The 10,075-nt window shown below is 45.8% G+C and overlaps 1 long non-coding RNA gene across 1 annotated transcript; it reads right to left on the bottom strand.

The window, feature by feature from the left end:
• Nucleotides 1–596: 596 nt before the first annotated feature.
• Nucleotides 597–1,489, bottom strand: LOC143809914 (uncharacterized). The gene is made up of 3 exons (XR_013222529.1): nucleotides 1,397–1,489; nucleotides 1,101–1,166; nucleotides 597–1,028 (listed from the first exon to the last, which is right to left on the bottom strand). It is a non-coding gene; the product is annotated as an uncharacterized LOC143809914 (long non-coding RNA).
• Nucleotides 1,490–10,075: the final 8,586 nt, after the last annotated feature.

Raw genomic sequence — 10,075 nt, 5'->3', positions numbered from 1 at the left:
ACCAACTATGGATGGCCTATGTGGCTGCACTCAGACTGGAGACTGGGCTGCACTCACACACACACACACACAGACCCTGCAGATCGCTGTGAAAACAGCGCTACAAGGCAAAAGCAAGGTGAATAGTAGGTGAACACAGCGGTTGCTAAATTAGCCTTTGGAAAGCACAAAGAAGCAAATCGCTATCTCTAAACTGTCCCTCAGTCAGCAAACAGCGTCCTGTCACTAACTGAATTCACAGCAGAGTGATCGCAAAATGGCGCCAGCGACTTTTAAACTGCATCATGACATCATTACACCAGCCAATCACAGCCTTGCCAGTAGTTTCATGCCCTCCATGCTAAACAGGATGTGCCCACACTTGGAATCAATCTCATTGGCTGAATTTCTGCTTTTTGAATCTTAGAACTTCCGATTCCGGTATCCGATACGCGGCAAGTATCGGAATCCCGGTATCGGAATTCCGATACCGCAAGTATCGGCCGATACCCGATACTTGCGGTATCGGAATGCTCAACACTAATTATAACACATGAATTTTACAGTTTGCTAAACACCAAACCAAAAAAGGAACTTACTCCTCAGTGACCGCCACGCCTAGCATTCCGACGGCTATGGTAGGTGCTCTGAGGAACTCTACGTCGAGCCCCAGATTGTGAAGACTAATAAAAAAAAAAAAAATAATAAATAAATTATGTGCTTGGATGGAGGCATATGTACTGTGTGTGTGCTGTGCTGAATGTTTGTGTTGAGTGTAGTGTGTTTTATGTGAGGATCTGTCTCTGCAAAACTTACACTATGCGCTCCCGCTCCTCTCATTTCTCCACCCTGCCTGTCTCCTTCATGAAGCTCCTCTGCTTCATCTTCCTGTGAAAAAGAATAAATACATATAGGGTTCAAAAACATTACCAGAGATGTACCCCAAAAAAATTTTATGAAGAAAAAAAAAAAACCTCAGGTAGCTGACGATGTGAGGGATGGCTCTCAGATGAAGACATTCTGCCTGAGTCTGTCTTGGTCCCTAGAATCTGCAAGTATAAAGAGAGTTCTAAGCTATTATACAAAAGGATAGACGCAGCTTTTCGGAACTTTATACTTACATGTTTTCAAAACTTTGGGGGGTCTGCCTGCGTCGTCTTGGTCCCTAGTTCCTTGGTCCCTAGAATCTGCAAGTATAAAGACAGTTCTAAGCTACTATACAGTGGCGTAACTACAAAGTTATGGGCCCCGGTGTGAACTTCCAAATGGGGCCCCCCCGCCAAAATATTTTCCACCCAAATCCACATCCTGCCCCATCCATCTCCACATTCTGCCCATCAGTCTCCACATTCTGCCCCATCCAACTCCGCATTCTGCCCATCCATCTCCACATTCTGCCCCTCTCTCCACATCTCACCAGAACAGCAGGAACCCGAAATCTGCTGCTGGTTGATAACAGAGAACACGAGCTGCACACAACCAGGACTGAGCTGCTGAGAGCTGAAGGACCTGTGGTGACGTCATCGTCATGTGATCAGGAGGCGGAGCTAGTGATGGGCAGTCCGGCTCTTTTTGGTGGTCCGGCTCTCATGGCTCCGCTCACCATAAAGAGCCGGCTCTTTTTAAATCGTATTAGATCCCTATTGAGTACCTGTTCAGGCGTCCAAAACTCCGCCCACCTACCGCAGAAACTCCGCCCACTTCTTAGAGAGCCAATTAAATTGAAGAGTGGGCGGGGTTTTGCTCAGGTGGGCGGAGTTACGCCTCCCGAAGCCCGGGATTTTACACCCAGTGAGAGCCATTCAGGAATTTTAGTGGCTCTCACTGGTGTGCCGGCTCCCATCGTTCACAGCAGGAAGCCGGCTCTTTGTATCGGCTCGTTCGCGAACGACACATCACTAGGCGGAGCTGATAAATGCTGAAAGCCCTATGATAGTGATGACGTCACCACAGGATCTTCAGCTCTTTCTTTCAGAGACAGTTTCAACCTCATAAAAAAAAATCCCTCATTCAAAGTTAAAATACCAATACCCAAAAATGATAATTATGGTTACCCTAGTTATAACCAGATAACATTTTGTATACCAAAGGTTTGCATTCTGCATTTAGATATAGAACCTCAAACACCTTTATTGAATGTAGACCAGTTTTAAATTTATCTTGAAATCATACTACGGACAGTTTTGTGTAATTTTTATTCCAAATTTTTTTTTTCTTTTTTTTTTGGTTGGAAAGTAGGAGCTACACTGCTCTTTATTTGAAATACCAGTACAGTATGTTAATGTATGAAAAATCACCAAAAAATGCAGAACACATCACACAGCATTTACAAACACACACACACACACACACGTCACAGCACAGCCATTAAAAATACCAGCACAGTATGAAAAATAAAAAACATGTCAGGCAGGCAGGCAGGCAGGCGGTCTGGCACACATCACACAGCATACACACACACACACACACACACACACACACACACACACACACACGTCACAGCACAGCCATTAAAAATACCAGCACAGTTTGAAAAATAAAATACATGCAAGGCAGGCATACACACACACGCTGGATGGCAGTACTCACATAGCAGTCTCTGGCAGGGTCTCTCTTGCTAGCGGGCAGGGCCGGACTGGGACTAAAATTCAGCCCTGGCATTTGAAGTCACACAGGCCCACTTGTCACATGGTGACTGTATAATATCTCTGTACACTTGTAGGTTACAAGAAGTGAGGGGAGTGTAACACGACTATATAACATATAATTACAGCTGTATCCAGCATTACAGCTCAGTCCCCATAGAATGTAATACAGCACAGCCCCATAGAATGTAATGCTGCATAGCCCCCATAGACTATAATACAGCACAGCCCCCATAGAATGTAATACAGCACAGCCCCCCTAGAATGTAATACAGCACAGCCCCCATAGAATGTAATACAGCACAGCCCCCATAGAATGTAATACAGCACAGCCCCCATAGAATGTAATACAGCACAGCCCCCATAGAATGTAATGCAGCACAGCCCCCATAGAATGTAATGCAGCACAGCCCCCATAGAATGTAATGCAGCACAGCCCCATAGAATGTAATGCTGCACAGCCCCCATAGAATGTAATACAGCACAGCCCCCATAGAATGTAATGCAGCACAGCCCCCATAGAATGTAATACAGCACAGCCCCATAGAATGTAATACAGCACAGCCCCATAGAATGTAATACAGCACAGCCCCCATAGAATGTAATACAGCACAGGCCCATAGAATGTAATACAGCACAGCCCCCATAGAATGTAATACAGCACAGCCCCCATAGAATGCAATACAGCACAGCCCCCATAGAATGTAATACAGCACAGCCCCCATAGAATGTAATACAGCACAGCCCCCATAGAATGTAATGCAGCACAGCCCCCATAGAATGTAATGCAGCACAGCCCCATAGAATGTAATGCAGCACAGCCCCCATAGAATGTAATGCAGCACAGCCCCCATAGAATGTAATACAGCACAGCCCCCATAGAATGTAATGCAGCCAGCCCCATAGAATGTAATGCAGGCAGCCCCCATAGAATGTAATGCAGGCAGCCCCCATAGAATGTAATGCAGGCAGCCCCCATAGAATGTAATGCAGGCAGCCCCCATAGAATGTAATGCAGGCAGCCCCCATACAATATAATGCAGGCAGCCCCCATACAATATAATGCAGGCAGCCCCCATACAATATAATGCAGGCAGTCCCCATAGAATGTAATGCAGGCAGCCCCCATAGAATGTAATGCAGTCAGGCAGCCCCCATAGAATGTAATGCAGGCAGGCAGCCCCCATAGAATGTAATGCAGGCAGCCCCCATAGAATGTAATGCAGGCAGGCAGCCCCCATAGAATGTAATGCAGGCAGCCCCCATAGAATGTAATGCAGGCAGGCAGCCCCCATAGAATGTAATGCAGGCAGCCCCCATAGAATGTAATTCAGGCAGCCCCCATAGAATGTAATGCAAGCAGCCCCCATAGAATGTAATGCAGGCAGGCAGCCCCCATAGAATGTAATGCAGGCAGGCAGCCCCCATAGAATGTAATGCAGGCAGGCAGCCCCCATAGAATGTAATGCAGGCAGGCAGCCCCCATAGAATGTAATGCAGGCAGCCCCCATAGAATGTAATGCAGGCATGCAGCCCCCATAGAATGTAATGCAGGCAGCCCCCATAGAATGTAATGCAGGCAGCCCCCATAGAATGTAATGCAGGCAGGCAGCCCCCATAGAATGTAATGCAGGCAGGCAGCCCCCATAGAATGTAATGCAGGCAGCCCCCATAGAATGTAATGCAGGCAGCCCCCATAGAATGTAATGCAGGCAGGCAGCCCCCATAGAATGTAATGCAGGCAGCCCCCATAGAATGTAATGCAGGCAGGCAGCCCCCATAGAATGTAATGCAGGCAGCCCCCATAGAATGTAATGCAGGCAGGCAGCCCCCATAGAATGTAATGCAGGCAGGCAGCCCCCATAGAATGTAATGCAGGCAGGCAGCCCCCATAGAATGTAATGCAGGCAGGCAGCCCCCCCTCAATAGCTCCACAATCCAGTCATCACTCATTGATTAAAAAAAAAACAAACAAACACTCTACTCACCTCTCTCCTCGTGCCCCGCACTGCTCCTGGCTCCGGTCTCGGCAGCTGCAGTCTGCCCGCCCAGTCACACAGCAGGTGCGCGATGATATGACGTCATCGCGCACCCGCAGTGCCAGCGGCAGGCAGAGCGGGGAATGATGGGAGAGGGGGCGTCAGCAGACGCACTCTCCTCCATCATTGCATTCAACTGTACCGGCGTCTATGACGCCGGTATAGTTGAATGCGGGGCCGGGAGTGCGCCGACAGCGGGGAGAGTGTGCTGACAGCGACACACTCGAGCAGCCCACTACTGCCATCGGCCCTTCTGGCATTTGCCAGAACTGCCCGATGGCCAGTCCGGCCCTGCTAGCGGGTATGTCTCGCTGGCAGTGTATGTCTCGCTGGCAGGATCTCTCGCTGGCAGGATCTCTCTCGCTGGCAGGATCTCTCTCGCTGGCAGGATCTCTCTCGCTGGCAGGATGTCTCTTGCTGGCAGGATCTGTGTTCTCTCTTGATGGCACATTGAAAAATGAGGCCCACCTGTCCTGTTTATATAGTTTTGGGGTTGTCTGGGAAAAGTATCAACTTTTTGGAGCATGCTCAGTTAAAAAAAACGGATTGGGGCGACGGATCCGCCAAATAACGGATCGCGACGGATCCGTCGTCCATAGGCACCCATTCTATAAAATGACGGACGCGACGGATCCGTCCCGGACCGTTAATTAGGCGGCGACAAAAAACGTTACAAAGTCCGTCGATGTCTAGACAACGTCCGCCAAATTTCGACGGATCCATCGCATGACGGATAGAACGGATGGCCATCCGTCACAATCCGTCGCTAATGCAAGTCTATGGGGAAAAAAACGGATCCGTCGAAAAAAAAAACGGATCCGTTTTTTGAGGAAAATGGCGGTTTTAAACTGACGCCAAAAAACTGAAGTGTGAAAGAGGCCTAAGCTGTACTGTTATACAGGCGGCATCCTGGAAAGCAGAATTTTCTATAATAGTTTGAGAACTCTATATACAGAGCCCCTAAGTGCTAGAAGAGCAGAATTCCCCCTCAAGTGACCCCATTTTGAAAATTATACCACTTTTGAAATTTATCTACAGGTGTCATAACGATTTTGACTCCATGGGTGTTTTTGAAACAAACAACAGTGGATGTTGCTGAGTGAAAATTGCAAATTGCTGTTATAGTGACCAGCACACTGCAATCATAGGTACACTGTAGGGACCAGTACATTGTGCCCGTAAATTAGGTGGGCTACAGAAAAGCCAAACATGTGGATACTAACTGAGGTTTAGGAACACTGGGGCTCAGAAGGAAAAGGGCCATTTGGATTTGGAAGCACAGAATTTGCTGAATTTCTTTTGGGGGCAAGGGCCATTTTGCTTTTCCAGAGCCCTTGTGCTAACAGTAAAGTGGAAGCCCCTATATCTCCACATGACAGACCTGAATGGGGACATTTTTGTGGATTGAGTTGAAGCTTTAATTGGGAGCATTTCACATGTTTAGGATCACATTCATCTGGTGTTCTACGCTGAGCACTTACATTAGGGTTTACAACTAAATCTCCAAGTGACATTATTCAGATGAAACCCCCAAGGGAGGCACTCACTATAATGAGGCAGCAGAGTTGCTCTGGACTGTGTCTGCCTTCTGTTCAGTGGTGTCCTTTTTTTCAGAGGTGCACAAAATTGTGGCCGATGTAACTTTTATGCTGTAACAGGCTGGGAGATGGAATCACTGGGATGGAACCCAAGGAAAGCCTGAGGTGAAACTAGGAGCTTCACTTAATCCGACCTCGGATACACTGAAGCATACATTACCGTGAACCAAGGAGAGACTAAGTAGGTGGACTAGGTGCTACTCAAGGACTGACCTTGGATAGATGGCAGCTGACCCCTTAGGAACAGGTAGCTGGGGTGGCCCAAAGGAAAGTCCAGTAGATGCAGACAGGTGCTGTGAGGACACGGCAACCACGGGTACAGTCAGCACCGGCTGATGTAAAGATGGGCACAGTCAGGTGCAGGCTGAACCAGTTGATGGAAAGGGAGGCGGACATGGCCGATAGACAGGGTGGCGGGCATCACTGATAGGCAGGCTGGAGGGCACGGCTGATAGACAGGCTGGAATACAGGAATACGACTACTGGGACCTGAGAACCTACAAGAGTGTTAGGAACAAACTTACAATGTTGCACAGGCACCTCCCACCTGGTGGAGGTGCCTTAAATAGTAAGTGCTCCCCAGGCATTGGCTGGGGACACTTTAGGACACTTTAGGATGGCGTGCAATATCCCTTTAAGAAGCCGGGACCACGTGCACACCCTAAGCACTGTGCCCGGAAATCTGCAAGCAGAGCACAGACCCCAGGCAGCCACAGAAGGATGAGGACAGGGCATGCGACTGTGGGGTGGTTATGTCGGTGTCTATGCTGGAGGAGGCAGGCAGAGAGCAGAGATGCCGGAGACATGGCAGGGACAGCAGGAAGAGATGAGGGTAGTGCGGGGCTGTGGCGGTGAGAGTATCGGCGTCTTAGCCAGGGGAGAGGATGCAGAGATGCTGGCATTAGATATGCACCCCTAATAAAAAGACAGACACCGTCAGATCACAGGACAGATGGCGTCCACAGTGTCTCCATCTGCCTCATTATAGGGAATCTTCTGTCGGAGTTCCGTCTGATAAGCCGAGCCTTACTGCGATCTTTGGGAGGCAGAAAGAAAAAATCAACAACAGGTGAAGAATTGGTTTATTTATTTTTTACGCCATTCCTCGTGTGCTATATGTGATTAGACTACTTTATTCTTCGGATCAGTGTGATTACCGTGATACCAGATTTATATTGGTTTTATACTGTCACACACTAAAAGTTTTTGCACCACCCACCATATTTTGAGAGCTATAATTTTTCCATATTTCTGCTGACAAACTCATGTGAGGACTTTTTTTTGTAGAACGAGTTCTGTTTTTATTGGTACCATTTTCTGGCTCATGACATTTTTTGGTTGCTTTTTATTCTGACTTTTGGGAGGCAGAATGAACAAAACCCATCAATTCAGGAATTGTTTCTCGTTTTTTTTTTTTTAATGTCACTCCGCGTGTGATAAAATTGGTAAAGCAGCTTTATTCTTTGGGTCAGTATGATTACAGTGATACCCCATTTATATAATTTTTAATGTTTCAGTGCTGAGAACTATAACTTTTTTAGTTTTCAGCTGATGACGCTGTATGGCCGCTTCTTTTTTGCGGGACAAGATGACATTTTCAGCTATACCATTTTTATCTACATTCGTCTTTTTGCGTTTTATTCCACTTTTTGTACGCGCGGTATGATGATAAAGTATCATTTTTGCCTCTGGGGGATGGAGGACGAGTTCCGAAATGCTCCTCAGAGTATGTTCCACACTTACACAGCTGATCAACCAGGTAATATACAGTTAGGTCCATATATATTTGGACAGAGACAACCTTTTTCTAATTTTGGTTATAGACATTACCACAATGAATTTTAAACAAAACAATTCAGATGCAGTTGAAGTTCAGACTTTCAACTTTCATTTGAGGGTATCCACATTAAAATTGGATGAAGGGTTTAGGAGCTTCCGCTCCTTAACATGTGCCACCCTGTTTTTAAAGGGACCAAAAGTAATTGGACAATTGACTCCAAGGCTATTTCATGGACAGTTGTGGGCAATCCCTTCATTATGTCATTCTGAATTAAGCAGATAAAAGGCCTGGAGTTGATTTGAGGTGTGGTGCTTGCATTTGGAAGGTTTTGCTGTGAAGTAAACATGCGGTCAAAGGAGCTCTCCATGCAGGTGAAACAAGCCATCCTTAAGCTGCGAAAACAGAAAAAAACCCATCTGAAAAATTGCTACAATATTAGGAGTGGCAAAATCTACAGTTTGGTACATCCTGAGAAAGAAAGAAAGCACTGGTGAACTCATCAATGCAAAAAGACCTGGGTGCCCACGGAAGACAACAGCGGTGGATGATCGCAGAATAATCTCCATGGTGAAGAGAAACCTCTTCACAACAGCCAACCAAGTGAACAGCACTCTCCAGGAGGTCGGCGTATCAATATCCAAATCTACCATAAAGAGAAGACTGCATGAAAGTAAATACAGAGGGTTCACTGCACGGTGCAAGCCACTCATAAGCATCAAGAATAAAAAGGCTATACTGGACTTTGCTAAAAAACATCTAAAAAAGCCAGCACCGTTCTGGAAGAACATTCTTTGGACAGATGAAACCAAGATCAACCTCTACCAGAATGATGGAAAGAGAAAAGTATGGTGAAGGCGTGGTACAGCTCATGATCCAAAGCATACCACATCATCTGTAAAACACTGCAGAGGCAATGTGATGGCTTGGGCATGCATGGCTGCCAGTGGCACTGGGTCACTAGTGTTTATTGATGATGTGACACAGGACAGAAGCAGCCGAATGAATTCTGAGGTATTCAGAGCCATACTGTGTGCTCAGATCCAGCCAAATGCAGCCAAACTGGTTGGTTGTCGTTTCATACTACAGATGGACAATGACCCAAAACATAAAGCCAAAGCAACTCAGGAGTTTATTAAAGCAAAGAAGTGGAATATTCTTGAATGGCCAAGTCAGTCACCTGATCTGAACCCAATTGAGCATGCATTTCACTTGTTAAAGACTAAACTTCAGACAGAAAGGCCCACAAACAAACAGCAACTGAAAACCACCGCAGTGAAGGCCTGGCAGAGCATCAAAAAGGAGGAAACACAGCGTCTGGTGATGTCCATGGGTTCAAGACTTCAGGCAGTCATTGCCAACAAAGGATTTTCAACCAAGTACTAGAAATGAACATTTTATTTACAATTATTTAATCTGTCCAATTACTTTTGGTCCCTTTAAAAACAGGGTGGCACATATTAAGGAGCTGAAACTCCTAAACCCTTCATCCAATTTTAATGTGGATACCCTCAAATGAAAGCTGAAAGTCTGAACTTCAACTGCATCTGAATCGTTTTGTTTAAAATTTATTGTGGTAATGTCTAGAACCAAAATTATAATAATGTTGTCTCTGTCCAAATATATATGGACCTAACAGTACATTTTCTCTCTTCATTGCCTTTTGTACACTGGCTATTATCTGCATCTCATTTACATCATCAGATCACATATTTGTCTGACATATCCATGTGGACTACATAAACTAATTGTGTTTTCCATTTGTTCCTGTTAAACATACCATCTTGTGCTGTTCAATCCCACACTGATTGATTTATATCATGGCATATATCCTTTTTCATCTTGCCCCACATATGTTTTGTGACTGTTCCAGCACATATATTGATCCACATTGGTGGTGTATACTGTTGAATTCACTGTTTTCTATAATCTTGTTGAATTGTATTTAATCAAGTATATCATATGCTGCTATTTTACGTACCTGTTGGACATTGAAGCTTTCTCTACAATTTATTACTGAGTATTTATTTATTTATT

This window comes from Ranitomeya variabilis, chromosome 2, assembly GCF_051348905.1.
Source record: "Ranitomeya variabilis isolate aRanVar5 chromosome 2, aRanVar5.hap1, whole genome shotgun sequence".
NCBI classification, from domain to species: Eukaryota; Metazoa; Chordata; class Amphibia; order Anura; family Dendrobatidae; genus Ranitomeya; species Ranitomeya variabilis.
The sequence above is the reverse complement of the archived record's forward strand: the minus strand, read 5'-3'. Positions and strand labels throughout refer to the sequence as shown.